The sequence below is a fragment of the Gambusia affinis genome, linkage group LG15 (assembly GCF_019740435.1).
Source record: "Gambusia affinis linkage group LG15, SWU_Gaff_1.0, whole genome shotgun sequence".
NCBI lineage: Eukaryota > Metazoa > Chordata > Actinopteri > Cyprinodontiformes > Poeciliidae > Gambusia > Gambusia affinis.
The window spans coordinates 8,708,415-8,728,405 of NC_057882.1; the positions used below are offsets into that span (position 1 = coordinate 8,708,415).

General features: G+C 40.5%; 1 long non-coding RNA gene across 1 annotated transcript; it reads left to right on the forward strand.

Annotated features, from left to right (window-relative positions):
• The first annotated feature begins 16,304 nt into the window (after positions 1–16,304).
• Positions 16,305–18,676, forward strand: LOC122844376. Its single transcript, XR_006372875.1, has 4 exons — positions 16,305–16,469; positions 17,139–17,257; positions 17,843–17,905; positions 18,011–18,676. It is a non-coding gene; the product is annotated as an uncharacterized LOC122844376 (long non-coding RNA).
• The last annotated feature ends 1,315 nt before the right edge of the window (positions 18,677–19,991 follow it).

A 19,991-nucleotide genomic window follows, 5' to 3' on the forward strand; every position in this document is an offset into this window, starting at 1 on the left:
TATCAGGTTCGTCGGAGGAGAGTAATGGGGGTTGATAACCCAAAGACGCCTCAAAAGGGGATAACCCGGTGGCAGCAGAGACATGTGAATTATGGGCGTATTCCACCCAAGGAAGAAACTGAATCCAGTCTGCAGGGTTGGTGGACGTGAAACAGCGGAGAGTCGACTCCAGTTCTTGGTTCATCCGTTCCGTTTGGCCGTTTGTCTGTGGATGAAAACCAGAGGTTAATAACGTCTTGGCGCCCAGCGCGGCGCAGAAGTTTTTCCAGACTTGAGAGACGAATTGTGGACCTCGATCAGACAATATTTCTTGTGGGATCCCATGTAAACGGAAAACATGTTTGATAAGGAGTTGAGCTGTCTGAAAGGCGGAGGGGAGCTTCCTGAGTGGAATCAGATGGCAAGCTTTGGAGAACCGATCAATAACGGTAAAAATGGTGGTCATCCCTTTAGACGAAGGGAGACCTGTGACAAAATCGACAGCAACGTGGGACCAAGGTCGTTTCGGAATGTGTAATGGTTGCAGGAGGCCTGAAGGGGGCTGGTGAGATGGTTTATTTCTGGAACAAATTGCACAGGCAGTGACAAATTCTTTAACATCGTTGTGAATGGACGGCCACCAAAATCTACGGTTTATCAGAGCAATAGTGCGACTGATTCCCGGGTGTCCGGAAAATCTGGATGAGTGGATCCAATGAAGAAAACGGGCTCGGATAGTGGAGGGGACAAAGATCCTATGTGGCGGACAGGAGTCAGGGGTTGGTTCAGATTGTTGGGCCTGTTTTATTAGGTCTTCTATCTCCCACGTAACCGCAGCTACGGTGCAACAGGGAGGGAGAATAGAGGCTGGGGCCTTCTCTGAATTATCGGAAGAATGTAGGCGGGACAGGGCGTCAGGTTTAACATTACGTGAGCCGGGACGGTAAGAAATGGTCAAATTAAACCTGGAAAAGAAAAGGGACCAGCGGGACTGGCGGGGATTTAGCCTCTTAGCTGCTTGTAAATATGACAGGTTTTTATGATCCGTCCAGACCAGCACGGGATGTTCTGCGCCCTCCAACCAGTGCCGCCACTCCTCCAGGGCTAGTTTGATAGCCAGGAGCTCCCGGTCGCCCACATCATAGTTGCGTTCTGCGGGGGATAACCTACGGGAAAAAAATGCGCAGGGATGAGTCTTATTGTCAGCCTCGGAAACTTGGGAGAGTACAGCTCCTACACCCGTGTCTGATGCGTCCACTTCTACTACAAACTGTCTCTTTGGGTCGGGCTGAATTAACACGGGTGCGTTAGAAAAAAAAGTCTTTAATTTTCGGAAAGCCGTATCTGCCTCAGGAGTCCACCTGAACGGGATTTTGGTCGAGGTGAGGGCGGTTAATGGTGAAGCTGTCTGACTATAATTGCGTATGAAGCGACGATAGAAATTTGCAAACCCAAGAAATCTTTGCAGTTGTTTGCGTGTTTCCGGGATGGGCCATGTCAACACCGCCTTGATTTTCTCCTCCGTCGGCCTTACCTGCCCGCCCTCTAGGATGAATCCCAGGAAAGAGACGGATGTCTTATGAAACTCGCACTTGTCAGCTTTTACATAGAGTTTGTTCTCCAGGAGCCGTTGTAACACTAGACGAACGTGATGTTTGTGGTCTTCGAGGGATTTAGAATAGATGACAATATCGTCTAGGTCACATATGTCAGAGTCAAGGCCCGCGGGCCACATCCGGCCCGCGAGAAGATTTTCTACGGCCCCTGGGATGATCTTGATTTATTATCCCACCCCCGCCGATCCTCACAACGCACGACCCCACCCCGCTCGATCCTCACAACGCGCGACTTCTGCTCGATCCTCACAACGCTTCGACTGTTCGATCCTCACAACGCTAGCGACCCCACCCCGTTCGATCCTCACAACGCGCACACTTCGCTCGATCCTCACAACGCGCAGACTTCGCTCGATCCTCACAACGCTACAGACCCCACCCCGCCGATCCTCACAACGCGCAAGACTTACCGCTCGATCCTCACAACGCGCACTTCTGCTCGATCCTCACAACGCGACTTCTTCGATCCTCACAACGCGCGCGCACTTCGGTCCGCAGTAAATTTACGAAGGCTTGGGCCGGTCCGCTGCACTAGACTATATGCGTCATTTAAAAAAATCTCAATGAACATTCGATCAGTCCGGCCCTCGGCTTGTAGCTAAATTTTTAATTTGGCCCTCCGTCCATTTGACTTTGACACCCCTGGTCTAGGTAAACAAAAACAAAAATATTCAGAAAATCTCTCAGAACATCATTTACTAGGGCCTGAAAGAAGGCGGGAGCATTAGACAAGCCGAACGGCATGACTAAATATTCAAAGTGTCCGATAGGTGTCTTAAACGCGGTTTTCCATTCATCTCCCTCTCGAATCCGGAGTAAATGGTAGGCGTTCCTGAGATCTAACTTGGTGAAAATAACGGCGTCGTGAACCGGCTCGAAGGCTGAGGACAACAGGGGCAGAGGATATTTATTTTTCACCGTGATTTGATTCAGGCCTCGGTAATCTATGCATGGTCGCAGCGATCCGTCTTTTTTGCCTACAAAAAAAAATCCCGCCCCTAAGGGAGATGACGAAGGGCGGATTATCCCGGCCGCTAAAGAGTCTCTGATGTACCCTTCCAGGGTCTCACGTTCAGGTCGTGAAATGTGGTACAGCCGGCTAGAGGGAAGTGGCGCCCCAGGAAGCAGATCGATCGCACAGTCATATGGACGGTGGGGTGGTAATGAGAGTGCCTTAGACTTACTAAAGACTGGTGCGAGGTCGTGGTACTCAGGTGGAATGGTGGAGAGATCAGACGGGTCTGCCTCCTGTGGTTTAGCCGGGGGAGGACCCGGGGGAACAGCAGAGCGGAGACAGAATTGGTGACAAAAAGTGGACCATGAATCTACATGTCTTTCGGCCCAGTTGATGTGAGGATTATGCTCTTGCAACCATCTGAAGCCTAGAATTATGGCGGAACTTACTGTGGGAAAAACAAAAAACGAAATGTCCTCACTATGATTTCCAGAAATGACTAATTTCAACGGTTTGGTCTGATGAGTAATCCTAGGGAGGGCTTTGCCGTCCAAAGCTGCGACACTGAGGGGAACGGGAAGCGGGATGGTCTCTATAGACAACTGCTGCACAACAGCGGAGTCAATGAGATTCCGTTCGCAGCCAGAATCAATGAAAACGGAAAGTGGAAAAGACTGATTCTGGTTAATTAACGTTGCCGAAAATAACAAGCGAGGTGAATCCTCCCTTTGTAAATGGTCCACCAGTCCCCTCGCCTCTACTGGTGGACTCGGGGGTTTAACCGTGTCGGGCAACTAGCAATGAAGTGATCGGGTGAACCGCAGTACAAACAGAGGCGGGTAGTCATTCTCCTATGACGTTCTGCTGGAGTGAGGCGCGTATGTCCAATCTGCATGGGCTCCGGCTCTGGAAGACTTGGCGGGCTTTGAACAGAGGGAGAGGGGGTAGCTAGTGTTACATTTCTAACAGGTGGTTCTCTCCGATTTCTTTCCTTGTTACGGGACCTGATTCTGTTATCAAGACGTATAGTCAAACTGATCAGTTCCTCGAGTGTTTCGGGTTCGTCCAATGTGGCCAATTCGTCTTTGATCTGATCACTTAGGGCATGAAAATAAACACTCTTTAATGCCGCGGTGTTCCAATTAGAAGCTGCTGCTCTCACCCTGAAATCGACAGCAAAGTCAGCCACCGATCGCTGGCCCTGTTTGATCTTCCACAGTTCCCTAGAACTGAACGTCTTATCTTGGTCTTGGCTAAATACCTGTTTAAATTCTTTCAGAAAGGCGTCAAACGTACACCCAAAATTGGTGGGAGAGGGGAATCTTGCCTCAGCCCAATCTAGCGCTCGCCCTGACAGCAGCGACAGGACATAAGCGATCTTTGCACCGTCGTGGGGAAAACTCTGGGGAGAGTGGTTGAAAATTAGTGAACACTGTAAAATGAACCCTTTGCACCTGTATATGTCCCCAGAGAATCTTTCGGGCGTTGGGGGTCGGATTTCGGAATATGCAGGGCGCACCGGCGGAACGGGATCTGGAACTGGCGCGGGGTCCGGCTGTGTAGCCTGCGGAACAGGTTTCTGTAAGAAGTTCATTAGCTCAGTTAAGCGCTGGTTAGTCTCAGCTTGACGAGCGCTTAGTTCCTGTAGTGCTGACTCATGAGTCTGGAGTAGTGAATGTTGCTCCGATAGTGTTCTTCTAATGGCGTCTGCGGGGCTTGCCTGTTGGCCGGAGTGTTCTGTCATGTTTGGGTTAACGTGTCTTGCCCACATGCAGAACACCAAAAGTAGAACGAAAATCAGTTAAAGATATTTATTGCAAATCAACAACGAACAAAGTGATGACGGGGATTTTCGGGGAGGGAATCTGGAAAACAGCGGTCACTGCGGGACAACAAGAGGAGATGGTGAGTTCGAGTGCGGTAGGAATCTTTGTTTTTGCGGTTGAGAAGGAAGGATCGGCTCTTACTTAGGCAGACGAAGGAAATAGGATTCGGGGGGAAGCGTCTGTGGTTCCAGGCAGAATGGGGTCCTATACGAGGAGGCTGCGTTGGAGGGCGGACAGGTAAGCACCGTCTTGACGGGGGGTGGAGGAGGTCCGATGCCACCCGCTGAACACTGGGGAATCAGGAGATCAGCTGGAAGAACTGAAAGACAGGACTCGGGTATCCAGCAAACGACACCTGAAGAGCACAGAGAACAACTAGATTTACTCAAGGGAAAAAAAAACTGACTCAGAAGCCTAGCTCTGAGGGGCTCGGGTACCATGCAGGTAAAACACTCCGGCGTCGGAGTGCTGGCAGGCAGCTTCTTTAACCTCCAGGAGATGATGAGGTGATGCCAGCCCGGTGCGCTGAACCATGGGCACGCCTACCCAGAGCACAGCTTCCGGCGCTCCCTGGTGGCCACCAGTGAGGCCAACACACATAAAAAGAAAAATAAAAATAAAAAAAAGAAACAAACAAACAAACAAACACCCCTGGAACCCGACATGTTGAGGATTATAAAGCATTTTCTGGTGCAAACCCAGCAGAATTAGTTAGAACTAACTTGGCCTCATTTCCAGATTCCTCATTAAATAAACCTGGTTTCTCAATGCCAACAATTTGTACTGAATTCTGATATCATGGCATCATTTGAATGGATCTATTTTTCCTTTTGTATTTCTTCTGTTGTAGGTTTTAGTAGTTGACTAATTTTTTCATCTTTTCTCAGTACTTTAGTTGAGTGTTTATAGTTTTGTGCGTTTGCTGATTAAAGTATTAAACTGATGAATTCCCTTTGTCAATATACTTTTCTATTTTGAATAGAAGTCTGAGTTTTTTCATCTCGTGACTATTTATTTTAAATGTTTTGTAGTCAAACACTTGCAGAATGTATTCAGTATTACTCAAATGTTTACCTTAATAATGTAACTTTTCTTTTCCATTTTTAAGGATTTTTTTTCTTGATCCTGTTCAAAGTCATCCGTTATTAACAGTGACTGTTGAATAAATAACTCTGACTACAATCCACAGGGACAATTAATCTTTTCATGTCAAAGGGAACATATTTCCACACACCTATGGACATGATGCAGTGGACCTGATGGAGAAATGCAGGATGAAGCACATTTCTGAGAGTCCTTTTCTTAATGTATAAATCTTTCAGGTTCTTTTGTGATCTTTATCTGACAACTATTCCCTTAGAGCCAGAGACAGTGGGTGTGCAAAATGTGTGTTCTTCCTTCCTCTTACTTCTTTCACGCCATCTTTTAACTTGACTTTTTTTAACTCTCCCACCTGTCAAATGGACAACTGCTGCTGCTGCTGCTGCTGTCGTCCATTCTCTCGTGTCAGTCGACGTTTGGGCTCTTGTTCTATCGGGTCTGTCTTGTCCACGCTAAAGGTGTCTCAGCGGAGTTCCCCACAATTTTGCTCACAGTTTGAATCAGTCATCTGTTTATTGAGCTACTGAACATCAAACAGTTGGAGCACTGACCTGACACCGACCCAACAGACAGGTATTATATTTGTGCTCAAATTTATAAGACTGTCCTGCACAGCACAGGCTGAGGTTTCGAGTTACAGAGGAGAGAAAAACGAAAACCCTTTGCTCTGAGCTCTGATGCAGGTATTGGCAACAAGTAATATGATGACCGCATCGTGAAAGCGATTCAGAGCAGGCACTGCCCATTATTTTTGGCTTTGACTGTTGTTGTTTTTTTTTTTTTAAAGCCTCAGTTTTCAGGATTTTACTACAGGCTAAAAATCTGGACATATTATTTTATTTAGAAAAAACACTTTTAAATTGAAGTTTTTTGGTCAGCTAGTAAAATAGAAATGGCATACACCATAAATGTTAGATGCTAATGGTGCCAAGGTTGACATCTGTGTAAAGGACTGTTACACAGATCTTTTAATAGATCTGTATTGGATTTAATAACTTTAGTTCATAATGTAGAGTACTTAAGATTAATGCACTGGACGCTTCAGATGAAAGCAAAACTCCGCCCCTGGCAAAATTTGAAAAATTTCAGCAACGTGGTTGGAGTGGCTTAGTGTGGGGATGAGCAGAGAGGGGGTAAGAGAAGCTGTGAGACAAAGCGAATATGTTTGTCTATTTATATCAAAACCTATTTTAGTTGTCCCAAAAGTATTGCAGAAGTCTTGCTCCATCCTGTTGTGTAGTGTATCGTTTTGTCTTGTGAACAGGATGTTGGTACACCCTTATGTCACTGGAACCAAATACTACATAAGCTAACATTTAAAATAAATTTTAAATTTATTTGCTCACAGTTTGAGCAACCTGTGAGTATATATATATATGAAGGTACCCTAAAAAATTCCTCATAGGCCAAACTACAGTTTAATAATGAACTAGTTAGGGAAGCTAAGGACCAGAAGAATGAAAAGACAGGTTTTTATTTGACAGCTTTTCATTATTCATGGTGTTATCCTTCACCAGCCAGTTATTTCCTCTCTCACCTTTTCAGGGTCTATCTGTCAGTGTAGGGATAAAATCCCTCTTTCCTGAAAGCTTAGCAAAGATTATCCCAGTGTCATAGGGGAAGGTGGAAAGGGTGCTGAGATGCCACATTACAGATGTAGTTGACGTTAAAGTGAATTTAATGGGCCCAGGGTTGAGGAGGAGGGGCAGGGAAAAAAAGAAAAGCCAACATCAGCTCCGACATCCTTCTTTCTATTCTCTCCCTTGCTGTTAGACTTCACCTTTCTGAATCTAAACGTTATTTTCTGTTTATTCCTAAGAGCTTACTCATGTTTTCAGTTTCTCAGCCTAACCGAAAAACTCTTATGTGTTTGACTGCCTGATTTCCCCTGATTCCTCCAGACTTGTTCCTTTCTCTTTAGGAACATGATAATACATTTAATGAAAAGAGAAAATCTCCCTGACTCGCTTCTTCACATCACTTCTTGTCATCATAACACTGAGTTCATCTCACACACCATCAATCCTGGTAAATACCAATTAGACTCCAATTTTTCTGCTTTGCTTCATGTTTCCTTTAGAATACGTAACAACACGAAATCAAATTCACATCCACCCACAACTTCCTTCAGTCTATGAACAATCTTCTTTCTTTCTTTTTTAATCTGTGATCACTGTCCTTTCCTTCACATTGTATTATAAGTTTTAACCAAGTGGAGACAGGTTAAATCTTTCAATAAACATACTTTGCCTCAAAATAGTTATGGTTACTTGAATGGTTACTTGGTTGTTGGTTCACTGGAAGCACATATGTGATATCGTCCATCTTGAAAGAAGTGTTATAAATGAAGGCTTGAATTGTAATTGTATGTGAGAATGAGTGAATTACTGAATAGTCCTCTGAACTTGAGAAGGCGCTACACGAGTACAGGCCATTTGCCATCATTCATATCATTCAGACATATTGCAGAACAACCAAGTTTTGAACAAATTTTATTTACATAGATGCAAAGTGTTTGTGTAATGCACAACATGGTGTGTTTTACCACTGATATGCAACATGCAAGGAGAATTTCCTTAAACCACAGTTTAAGTCCCACGACCATCCATCATAGTGTATATATATATGTATATATATATATATATATATATATATATATATATATATATATATATATATATATATATATATATATATATATATATATATATATATATATATATATATATATATATATATATATATATATATATATATATATATATATATATATATATATATATATATATATAATATAGAAAAGCGTTCCAAAAATGAGCCGGCATTTTTGCATTATCAGTAAATGGGATAAATCTATTAAGTGTGTTTAGCCGTGTCATGGCCGTGATCCACTTTTTTTGTTGGTGAAATCAAGCCAAATGCTGTGAAGAAGCAGAGGAAACAGAGGGAACAACAAGCACATTAATGCGCAAATTTCAAATTAATAGAGCACAATCACCTTCAGGAGATACAAAGAAATGGCTTCTGAGCAGAAACGGTGACTAGACTTTTCCAATCAATGAAACCGCTGTAGTAATAAGTTGTGAATCCATAAGGAAGAATCATCTTTTTTATGGATGATGATTCTGAGAGAAGTTATCAGCGTGGTTTTTAAAATGAAGTATAAGAAAACACAAAGATGTAGAAAGCATTTTGAAGGAAACTATTCTCTATGACATGTGAAAATGGGGATGTATTTTGTAAAATTATCTTTTTTAAGCTTTATATTGTCATGTATATATGCTATGTAATATGGTAGCGTAAAATGAATAAAAAATGTGTTGGCATCTGCATTCTCAAACTGCTTCATGAGCCATGCAAATTGCTGATGCAACCTTCCTGAGTTAGTTATAAATTATAACCCTATTGGCTAAAAATATTTCCAGTCAGGTCATATTTAGTCATACATTATGGATTTCATAATCAGCAAAACGAGGTTTCAACAAACTTTTACAAAAGCTGGAGGTCAGAATTCAGTGCAACCTTAATAGTAAGGTCGAGTCAAAGTTTATTTTTACTGTACATGTTGAAAATAAATATATATCCAAGCCTCTACCCAAAGTATAAAACATCAGTAGAGGAGATAGTAAAAAAAACAGTCCGATTGTATTGCACAGTATGCATTTAAGCTATTCACAAAGCTGTTTGATGCATACAAATTGTGCAATTAGTATTAAAAATAGTTCTTGACATTCCTGCTGTCACAATACTGTTTAAATAACAAGAAAAAAATAGTTGGAAAACCTTGTTGTTTTAATCAAATGGTACTTAGATAGATGGCAACTTAATGAGGTGTGATGTGTTTTCTTTTACCATCTGCACAGTAAAAAGAAACCCCCCCCCCAAAAAAAAACTTCTGCAGTAACATGCACACATCAGAGCATTTCTTCTCTTTTTACTGCCAATATCTGCTGTGCTGCCGTGGCCACAGATGGTTTGAAACACCAGAAAACAGATGAGAGAATAAATCACCCAAACATAGCCGCATGCACACAAGATAATAACCAGAAACACCCAGGTATGAAGCTCGCACGTGCTCACACGTTCACATACTTGTGCAACAGCTCACATCATGAACCCGAAATCATACAAATTTCAGGATTTGTTTGGCTTAGGTGGGGGTCTACCTTGAAGCTGGAAGAGCCATTCTCTCAGAGCAGTAACCAGAGTTTGCACCGGCAGCTTCCTCCCTCAACCACAGGGTGTGTTGAAGATGAATAGAGTTAAACTCATAACTGATTCAGGAAATTGGTGAAAACTGAATTTAACATGACAGTGCTATGGGGTAGAGGTGAAAGAAGAGCGATCACAGGGTTCAGGAGTAACGGCTTCTGCATTAATTCGGCACCATCCCTTCCTGTGGTGGCGTGTATGCAAGTGGAAGAAAGTGGCCCAACTCTGTTCTGCCACTTAGCAGCAACTGGCTTTCTGCTTGGCATTCTGTTGCACAGATATTCTATTCAGACACATCAGGGATGATGGGAATATGTTAGCCTATGGATTTGCAATGCATTTATGCAGAAGAACAAAAAAATAAATGAAAAAAAATGCATATACCTATATATATTGAAATACTAATGTTAAAATTCGAGCTGAAGGCTCCGGAGTGAACCTACCCTGACAGGGCCCAGTTGCTCAGTTCCCGTCTACATTTTGCATGCCATAAAGAGGGTTTTAAAGTGTTGCTAAGATACTTAAACAACGTTTTGTAATTTTGCCATAAATTACAAACATTTCAAAGTTAAAAAGTCTTGGTCTCATTATGTCTGGACAAAAACAATGTTCAGGCAATAGTTTAGCCCGATTTCTCTAGATGTTGTTAGTGTCCATCAAAGCTATTAAAAAAAGAAACCCATTTTAAAAAAAATACACAGAAGGCAAAAGATGTAAAAATCAAATGATTCGATTTAAATGAGCTTGAAAGTGTGAATTTTCTGCTCGCTCTCTATTATTTTTTAAATCCTTCATGTCACTTAAAACCCCCCACACAGACTTGCTTGACGATGGGGAACTTTCTTTAAAAGTTAGGAATGCATAAATTTCATATTCATGAGGGACCGTGTTGAAGTAGAGCTGAAGAAAAGCATAGCATCAGCTCCCCAATGGCAGGTAGTGTAGGCTTCTGCTGACAACGCTTGACTAAAACACACAAACACAGCAACACACACACACACACACACCCACCCACACATTTCTTTGCTGTGTTGTCACAGGACTGTGTGAACTTTAGGTGCCAGTTGTTGTCTCTTAGCAAGGTTGAAATAACAGATATGTTCACATGTTGTTGCAGAGTCACTGAATCTCCCAGAGACACATACTGTCCAGTTACACTGTAAGTCATAAGCTACCATATGGTCACCAGGTCATTAATTTTATGCACCATACATAAATCAACAGAAGAAATAAACGGTGCTAATGTGCTTGGAACTTTGCCACGTTGTGTCACACAATATCTATAATTCTCAATGTATTTATTCAGGTTTTAATAACACAAAGTAGCCCGTAATTGTGAGACTGAAATTACAGTATATTTCTCTTTGCAAACTTAGTCACTCTACATTTTGAGTGCATTTAAAGGAGCTCCAGCATGTTTCCCTCATCAGTACACTGGTCTCTGCTAAAGAAAACTGAAACTTTGTGTGGCTTTTTTTGTGTCAATCTTCCATAAATATGATACATTTTAAAAATGGTGAAAATAATAATAATAAATTACAGTCTGGGAGCTTTGTATGTGCGCTGACTTTGTTTCTTTTCCCCCAAATTTCTCATATTGTCACAGAATTTGAGGTCAAGTGTCATTATCGAAAATTAGACATTTCCCATCCAAACATATGGCAATAAAAGAATAACCCACGGAGAATGAACAAAGCAAAGCATGGCATCAAAAAGCTTTATTGCTTGCTTTCCTAATTAGGCCTGACCACTTTGATTGGTTAGGTGATTAGATTTGAATGTGACAATGCATATTAATGAACATACAATATTGCTGTAAATACATCAGATTTGCCAAAATGCTAATCGCCATCTGTAGCTGCAGTCTTGAAACACACAATAGATTGAAATCGAATTAATTTAAGAAATGTCGTTTACACCAAAAACTGAAGAAACGAGAATAACATACATTAACTGTAATCTACTGTGGGTTTTGTTTGACATGTATTGATATGTTAAATCCTAAGAAATTAGATAAACTTTAATGGTTGGGGCATAACAAAATGTGACAAAGTGAAAGGTGTTAGAAAACCTTTCAAAGGCACTGTTAATATTGATAGTTTAGATTCTATACTTGGATAAAGATCAATGATTGTAATATATAAAACACCTAAACTGCACACCTAAAATGTGTTATGCACACCTGCATATGAGATTTATTGCAATAAATTATGTGCATGGCATAAAACCTTATTTATAGGCATAAAAAGGAGACCACAATCTCTTAATCTGTATCAAAGCAGTGAAAAACAATCTGCTAAAAATGTGCCCGGATCTAAATTACCACCACCATTTAATAATCAGCCATGACATGAAGATATTAGGGCTGTGACAAGACCATTTCTGTCAAAACCTTTGTCTAACCCCAATTACAAGCTAAATTATTGTTCATTTACTCAAATCAAAAGACTTTCCACATGATGGGTGCATTTTTTTTTACCAGCTTTACAGCTAAATATGGAATAGATTCAAACCTGCACAGTATATCTATAACTCCTCATGACTTAAATACTTCAAGATCGTGATTTTGTTTCAATAAAAAAAAATAAGAAAGATGTATTTTTTACTTGGCAACGGTTTGAAATAGATTAAATTAGGGTTCAGTTAAGTGATCAGTTTTGTTTGCTTCTCTCACATACGTTATCTTGTGGTAGACCTATTGGTTTTTTTCTAAACATTTTCAACAAGAGGTTGGAAGTGTTTAGAGTAGCTTTAGGTTCAGTGTCATTTATTTTCTCTTTAAATTAAGGTTTGGAGGGTTACGTAACATCCAGGCTGACAGTGGCCAAGGAGATAAAAAAAAAATGTATTTTTCATATTATACTGTCATAACATAGTGACCATTACTAACTGCAGCTTTAAAAAATAAAATCGTTTCACTCCAGTATACTGAAAAAATTTGATCTTTATGTTTAGAACATCAGAAATTGAGAAGTCAATACAAAACCATCAGTATCACACGTATTGACACCACTACTGATAATGCACAAAACCCTTTGGTCAGTACAGTTCTTATTCTTCTGCTCTGATATTTCTCAAAGCTGGAGCATACGGAGTGAGGAATCATTGTTCTTAACCTCTAGAACCCGACGGACCCACCGGTGGAACCTCTAGGGTTCTAGAGGTTAACACAATCTGTCTAGATCAGGGGTTTTCAAAGTATGAAAGGGTGAGCCCCCCTTCAAGGAGCATAAGGCCTGCTGCGCCTCCCCCCCCCCCCTCCCGTGGAGGGGGGCGGAGGGGGGTGGTGTTCTAAAAACTCCACCTTCAGCCCTGCTCTGGCCAAAACCAGTGATGGCATAGTTACTTTGAAAAAGTAACTTTAATCGGACTACTGATTACTCCTTGAAAAAGTAACTTAGTTATATTACTGACTACTTGCCTTGGAAAGTAACTAAGTTACTTTCCAAGTCAAGTAGTAACTAACTGCAGGAAAGTAACTAACTGCAGGATTAAGTAACTTTTTAGTTACTTTCAGCAGCTGCTAACAACAACGCTCCGCCTCCTGTGAAAATCACATTGAGCTTTGCCAATACTTAATTGTAAGTTATTTTATAATGGTAACATCAACAATGTGTCTCCACTGATAAGGTTGAACTGAAGAGGAGATTGTACAAAAAATAAAAAACATGAGTAATTTGTGTGGTCCACTGTTGTCTGGAAAACTCTAAGAAGGATTTTAAAGCCCCCCTGCCTCCAGATTCTGCGTTACGCCCCTGAGTTTGATGTCGCAGCGCACAGAGCTCCTCCTGCAGCTCCACAGCTCCGATGGCTGCGACACTTACCGTAATATTAATAATTATAACGGTGTTAACTTGCCATTATAATCATTGCCAACTACGGACACGTTTATTCGTGGCTGTTTTCACGTTTATTGCGCTGTTTATATTGGTCTCGATGTTTGCAGTTTTCTGGAGCGCAACGCGAAGCTCGATGTCATTGAGAGGTAATAAATTAAGTTGACATTAACAAAGACACAACGGGACGGATCATCCGGGAAATGATGAACAGGGAGAGACGGAGTAAAACTACCTTAATGACGGACAAATTCTGGGATTTATTGTGAGTCTCTGCTTATTCCCAACCCCAAATGAGCAACTTCACGTTCAAAAACGAGCCCAAAAAGGCGCAACCAGCAACTCATTAAATTTGCAAGCGACTTTTAAAAAATGAAGCCCAAAGCCGCTTATAATAATCGAACTTGGCGACAGAAACTGAAAATAGTTCCAGTTTTTCCACCAACAAAATGCGCATCTCCCTGCATTGTTTACATTTCTGTTGCATAGAGACGTCGGTCACTCGACAAGACGCGTAGAGGAAATACGATTAAATAACAAAAGAAGATAGTAACGCACAGTAACGCAAAAATGATTTTGATAAGTAACTGTAGTCTGACTACTGGATTTGAAATAGCAACGCGTTAGATTACTCGTTACTGAAAAAAGTGGTCCGACGTCAGTAACGTTACTGACATCACTGGCCAAAACATCCTCTAAGGGGGGAAACATTTTCACTGATCCCCGCTCCACACGCGCACCCCACAGTACCAACTTTTTCCTAAATCCACAGAGTTGATTGTGTGCGTAAAAGACGTTTCTCTCACATCAGTAGACAGCAAGCAGATAGCTTTTCCGGTTTATTTTTTTCCCTTGCACCGCGCCTCCCCTAAAGTGCTCTGGCGCCCCCCCGGGGAGGCGCGCCTCACACTTTGAAAACCGCCGGTCTAGATCATTCAAACTCCTTGCTCCATGTGCTTACTTCTATCCTGGCCTATTTTCTCATTTTGATCAAGTTAACAGTAAAACTTTGTAAACATTTAGTTTGTAACAAAGATTTTTTCCATCTTGTCGCTGGTTTTCTTAATCAGTATGTTCACAGGTAAAAATGAAATGTATTACATAAAAATGTCAAAAAAAAAGTAAAGAATATATGCAATACTTTAATTCCAGTTAAAAATTTATTTTACATGATGGTAAAAAGTCACATGTAAACAGAAGACAGATTCTCACATTCCCAGAGATTTGAAGATATTTAGACACAGCTGAAGCTTAATTTGTTATATAATCATCATATTCATAGCATGTCGTAAACTCAGACATGCATATGTTCATATCGCATCAATAAGTTCAGCAACATAACACTCCACAGATGTAAACTTGTGCATGCTGATCGTATTTGTAGGTTTTCTTGCTGTGAGGCTAAATTTTCAGACCTCCAGCTGTGATCGAGTGGGAGCACAGTCTCAACAAACATCTCCAGCTGTCGCTATTGCTTTTCATCTCACTAAAGGCACACACTAATACAACTTGCATAAACAAGATGGCAGACTAAATGAATTTATGCAGCTTTATTTCTCCAGTCTCTGGCCCAGGGTGGTAAGCCAGACTGTTTATCTGGATTCTGACCTCAAGATTGGGGACAGTTTTTGAAAACAGGAGTGTTGTTTAATTAAGCCTGAATCTAAAAATGTTCACCAGACACAATAATTTCGGTTGTGTCTGAATGGAATCAGGGGAAAACCAAAAGTGTTTTTTGTTTTGACGTTATGGGTCACAATCTGAGGGAGTTAAACCACAGTCCCCAGTATATGCACCTATCAAAAATATTAAGCTCTGGGGACTGTTTATTATGCTCGTTTATTAAGTGAAAGTACGATTTACCTTCCCTTCCTGTTTTTTTTTTTTTTTTTTTTTTTTTGCAATTTAGCATTGTTATGGTCCGACCAGTAAGGCACAAAGTCCATCCATTTTCTATACACCCTTGTCCCTAATGGGGTCGGAAGGGTTGCTGGTTTCTATCCCCAGCTAACGTTCTGGGCGAGAGGCGGGGTTCACCCTGGACAGGTCGCCAGTCTGTCGCAGGGCAACACAGAAAACAGACAGGACAAGCAACCATTCACACACACACTCACACCTAGGGAGAATTTAGAGAGACCAATTAACCTGACAGTCATGTTTTTGGACTGTGGGAGGAAGCCGGAGAACCCAGAGAGAACCCACCATGCACAGGGAGAACATGCAAACTCCATGCAGAAAGACCCCGGACCGGGAATCGAACCCAGGACCTTCTTGCTGCAAGGCAACAGCTCTACCAACTGCGCCACTGTGCAGCCCGCTGTATAAAAAAATATTTTTAAATTATTTTTTCCAACAAATCTCAAAAATATAGCAAAATGGGCCCAAAAGAAATCAACTAAGGCACACTTAACTCAGGAAAACAAACCAAAACTGACCTCACACAACAAACTTTATACACAAAGGCTAGCCTACACAAACGAGGACGGGTGGGAGAGAAGACAAAGACAAACAACGCATAGACATAAACAACTCATTCAAAGCAACACATTTTGACAACAACACAACAATATAAAACAAAACACTTCCGTAGTTAGTGTTATGCAGTCATGCTTGGACAATAAGCAAGCCTACAGTCACTAGGTGGCAGCAGTGCACAAACTAATCAAGAGGTTTCCTGCTCAACCCTGTAGAAGAAGTAGCCTGAGTACAGAGCTGACAGAAGGGGAGAAATGGAGGTTTGTGGCAATGAAAAGAAGAAAGGAAGACCAACAAATGAAACTTACACAGGCCTTGTGTTTCCTGTGAGTATGGTAAGAAATAAGAAATTAGCTATTTGTATTTTCTGCCTAAAATCTGTGGTAGCAGGCAGCATCAAACCAAACAAGTTAAAATGGCACCTGGGAATCTATCGACGAGCACCTGGACTTTTTTCAACAAAACCTCAGTGAGTATTGCCAACAGTTTGGTCCTTTTTTGATCATCAGTAAATAAAAAAAAGCATGACAGCCACATACAAAGTTGCCAAAATCCAATGATTGATAAAAATGATTAATAATTAAATATTAGTATTAATTAAATATTATCAAATGTGTAATTATTTGATAACTACAAATTTGATGATATCCAGGGAATTTATGAAAAAAAAGTATTTTCCCCAAGGGCAGCCTTACAGGAAATAATTGAGAACCCACTGGTATAGGGTAACTTTGTTAAAATGACCTTTAAATTTCTGATTTAAAATGTTATGTAGATGTTCTGCTACAAAAGCCGTGCAGAGAAAGTGTGAAAGGCTCTCAAAAAGACTAATCTGAATTTCTGTAAAAGGTAAAAGTCGACCGTGTTTAGCTTTCTTAAGTACTTCACACTCCATGTGCTCTTGTGTGGCCCCAGAAAATTGTAAGGACTTAGCTTTCTTCTTGTCAATGACTTTCTAAACACTCTGGCCATGATTTAGTTCGACTGTCCCTGCAGATTTAATGGGATATGATTCACGCAGCAAGACATGGTCAAGGGCAATAGAAGTTGCATTTTGAGAAAAAAAACTTTTGTGTGACAAAAAAGCTGCTGATAGATACTTAAAGTGAAGAAATATAAAATCATGTTCTCATTTCAGCTTTTTGAAGTTCAGGGATTTTAGAGAAGATTGGAGCTGACAGCCTTGTCTGTTTGTCTTGCCACACGCTGTCTGCTCAGCAGGAGATGCAGAGAGGACACCTCGTCACCCTTTAGCTGGTTGGCTTGTCCTTTCTACTCCTTCCTTAAAAAATGTGTAAAACATTTTCTATCCTTAAACAGCAGCTATTGAATGAGGAGTTCTTTCCCGCCAACCCATAGAGATATTATTATAATTTGATTAACATAATTTTTCTGATCAACCAAGCTTATTTATTTATTTATTTATTTTTTATTTTTTCAATTCTCATCATTTCCCATGCCTACAAATACTTTGTTGTGCTTTGTTCTCCATGCTGTGGGTTGAATTATTCCATGTTTGATCAATCCACAGAGCTCTTTAATTTTTGATGGGTTTTTGGTGACACTCAAATTTCACTATGATATAGCCCAGTGAGTGGAAAATAATTTTGATTAAACTCTACAACCATAGGATTTTTGGTTGCGGTTCAACATGCTCACACAGTTAAAAGCGTTGACTTGCAGGTTGATCAGCTGGAATAGTTGCATATAATTTATGCTGCTTTAATCTTTCTATTCTTTACTACACTTGCTCTTCTTCTTTTATTCAAATGTTCTTCCAGCTGTGCATGGTGTGTTTTATCATGTTAGACACTATTGATTTTCTCTTTTTTTTTGCTCTAGCCATAATTTCTCTTGCTGCTTGTTGTGATTGAATAACTGACTGGATGGATTTGCAAGTGCCAGGTGAAATGTGTGGTGTTGTTGTTTATGTCTGCAAAAGCTGTGCTGTTAAGCACATGGCAAAAGATCTAACTTCATAGAGTGACAGTTGTTTGTTCTTTCTGTAAGGTAAATACAGGATGGATGATGAGAATCTTCTGCAGACCTTTCAAGATAAAACTGTAGCTCAAAATATTTGCTCAAAGACCAAAGTTGGTGTTTGTGGTATATCAGGTTTGTTCCAAAAACCAGGCAGAAGGATGTCAGCAGCAAAGACCTCCAGAAAGATTTTAATTGGATGACGTCACTTAAACAACAATTAATAATGCCAAGTGAGAATCAGAAATGGTGGAGGAACAAAACACAAAACTACAGCTCTTTCTGAAGTTTTGGAAATTATTATTGTTTTTTTATTTATTTTTTTGCAAATGGAAACTTTACAAAAGAGGGAGTTGCAGATTTTATCTTTGAGGTCTGTGACCTTCAAAGAAACCAGATTCCTTTACATCAAACATTCTGTCATCTTTATAAAGAAAACAAATTGATTCTGCTGTTTTTGCACAAGGGAAGAAACACTTTCAACAGTTTTGTCGTCATCTGAAGTGGATGAATGCGGGACAAAAAGAAAAAATCCTTTCTGAGGATATTTTTGTCAGCATAACTGGAAGAACACATTCACAATGAATCACATGAGTCGGATGACTTAATACCAGATCTAGCTGACTTTGGGGAGTCATCTGACACTGACATTACTGAACAGGTTTGTTTCAATACATATTTGGAGAAGAGGAAAACAACAACTCCATGCCTCTGGTAAAATGCTCTACTTTAATAAAGTGATATCAATGTGGTATTAACTTTTTATATTTTGTATTGGAATATCCCTTTGTTTTATTGTGGTGTAGTTAAAGCATAAATGGCTGCCACTTGAAACCAATAACTGACTCCCGTTGGTTTTTCTTTTGCAGAATCCTAATACTTAAATGTAACTAGGAAAGCAGTATGGGAGCCAAAGATTACAGAAAGTCCAGAACAATCAAATTTCATGCAGTCTACCCAATTCCTATTAAAGAACGTTTCATCCAAAAGGACATTGATTCAAGTGATTATGATGACGAGGACACTTGGAATCAACTGCACCCTTGTAATGATTACTCCGACCTCTTTTCTGAAGTTAGTGATAAGTCCGGTGGAGTTTCCTTTGAATCCACACATCTCTGAAGCCGCTGAATCTTTTCTAGACTTGGATGCGGTAATATGGGATCCTTGAGAAGACCTGGTCAGATTAGATGATAACAGAAATGAAGTACTTGAACAGGTTAGACAAGGAACACTTGTGTGTGACCTAGTTAGAAACTTATAGAAGTGAAATGTCGCATAAAGAAATTTATAAAATAGAACCCTATGAACAAATTAAATATTTTGTTTTTTATATAATCTATTTTAAAAAGGTAACTTGTGCAAATATCTAGATTATGGTAATGTAGAAATCCAAAATTTGAACAGTTGTGTTGTATACTGTACGCTAAAATACTTTATTGTTCAGGATGCTGACCTTACCAGACCACCTACGCATGGCTCCCTGCTCCTATTGTTTCATATAATAGCCTAGTCACCTCACAAATGCAGACGAGTCATGGGGAGGCATGCAAAACTGCCCAGGTACGACACACACTAACAACGCACGCTGGTCAGTTTTCTCCAGATACTGCAGGTTGTCCATCTGCTCGAATTGATTGAATATTTTCAGACAAACCAAATATCTAAAAGAACAAACACAAGATCAGACATCAGATTTTAGCAGTTCTGAAAATTATCTGGGTAATTGTGACTTGGGAATGAAGAGACAAATAAAATTGCCATATTTAAACTACCTTGCACTTGCAGTTATTATCATGAATTCCATGTTTGACATTATCTCAAGCAATTACATTGAAATAGAAATCTTTTGAAGTTGATGACTTACTGACTACGAAGAAAACACCACCAGTTCAGTTCATATCAAAGTCCAGTTCTTTGATATGCTGTATTTACTCCCTTCAGATAGCTGTTGAGGGTCTTGTTTGGGGCCAACGACAGAGAGAAAACATAAAACCCTCTAACATGGCCA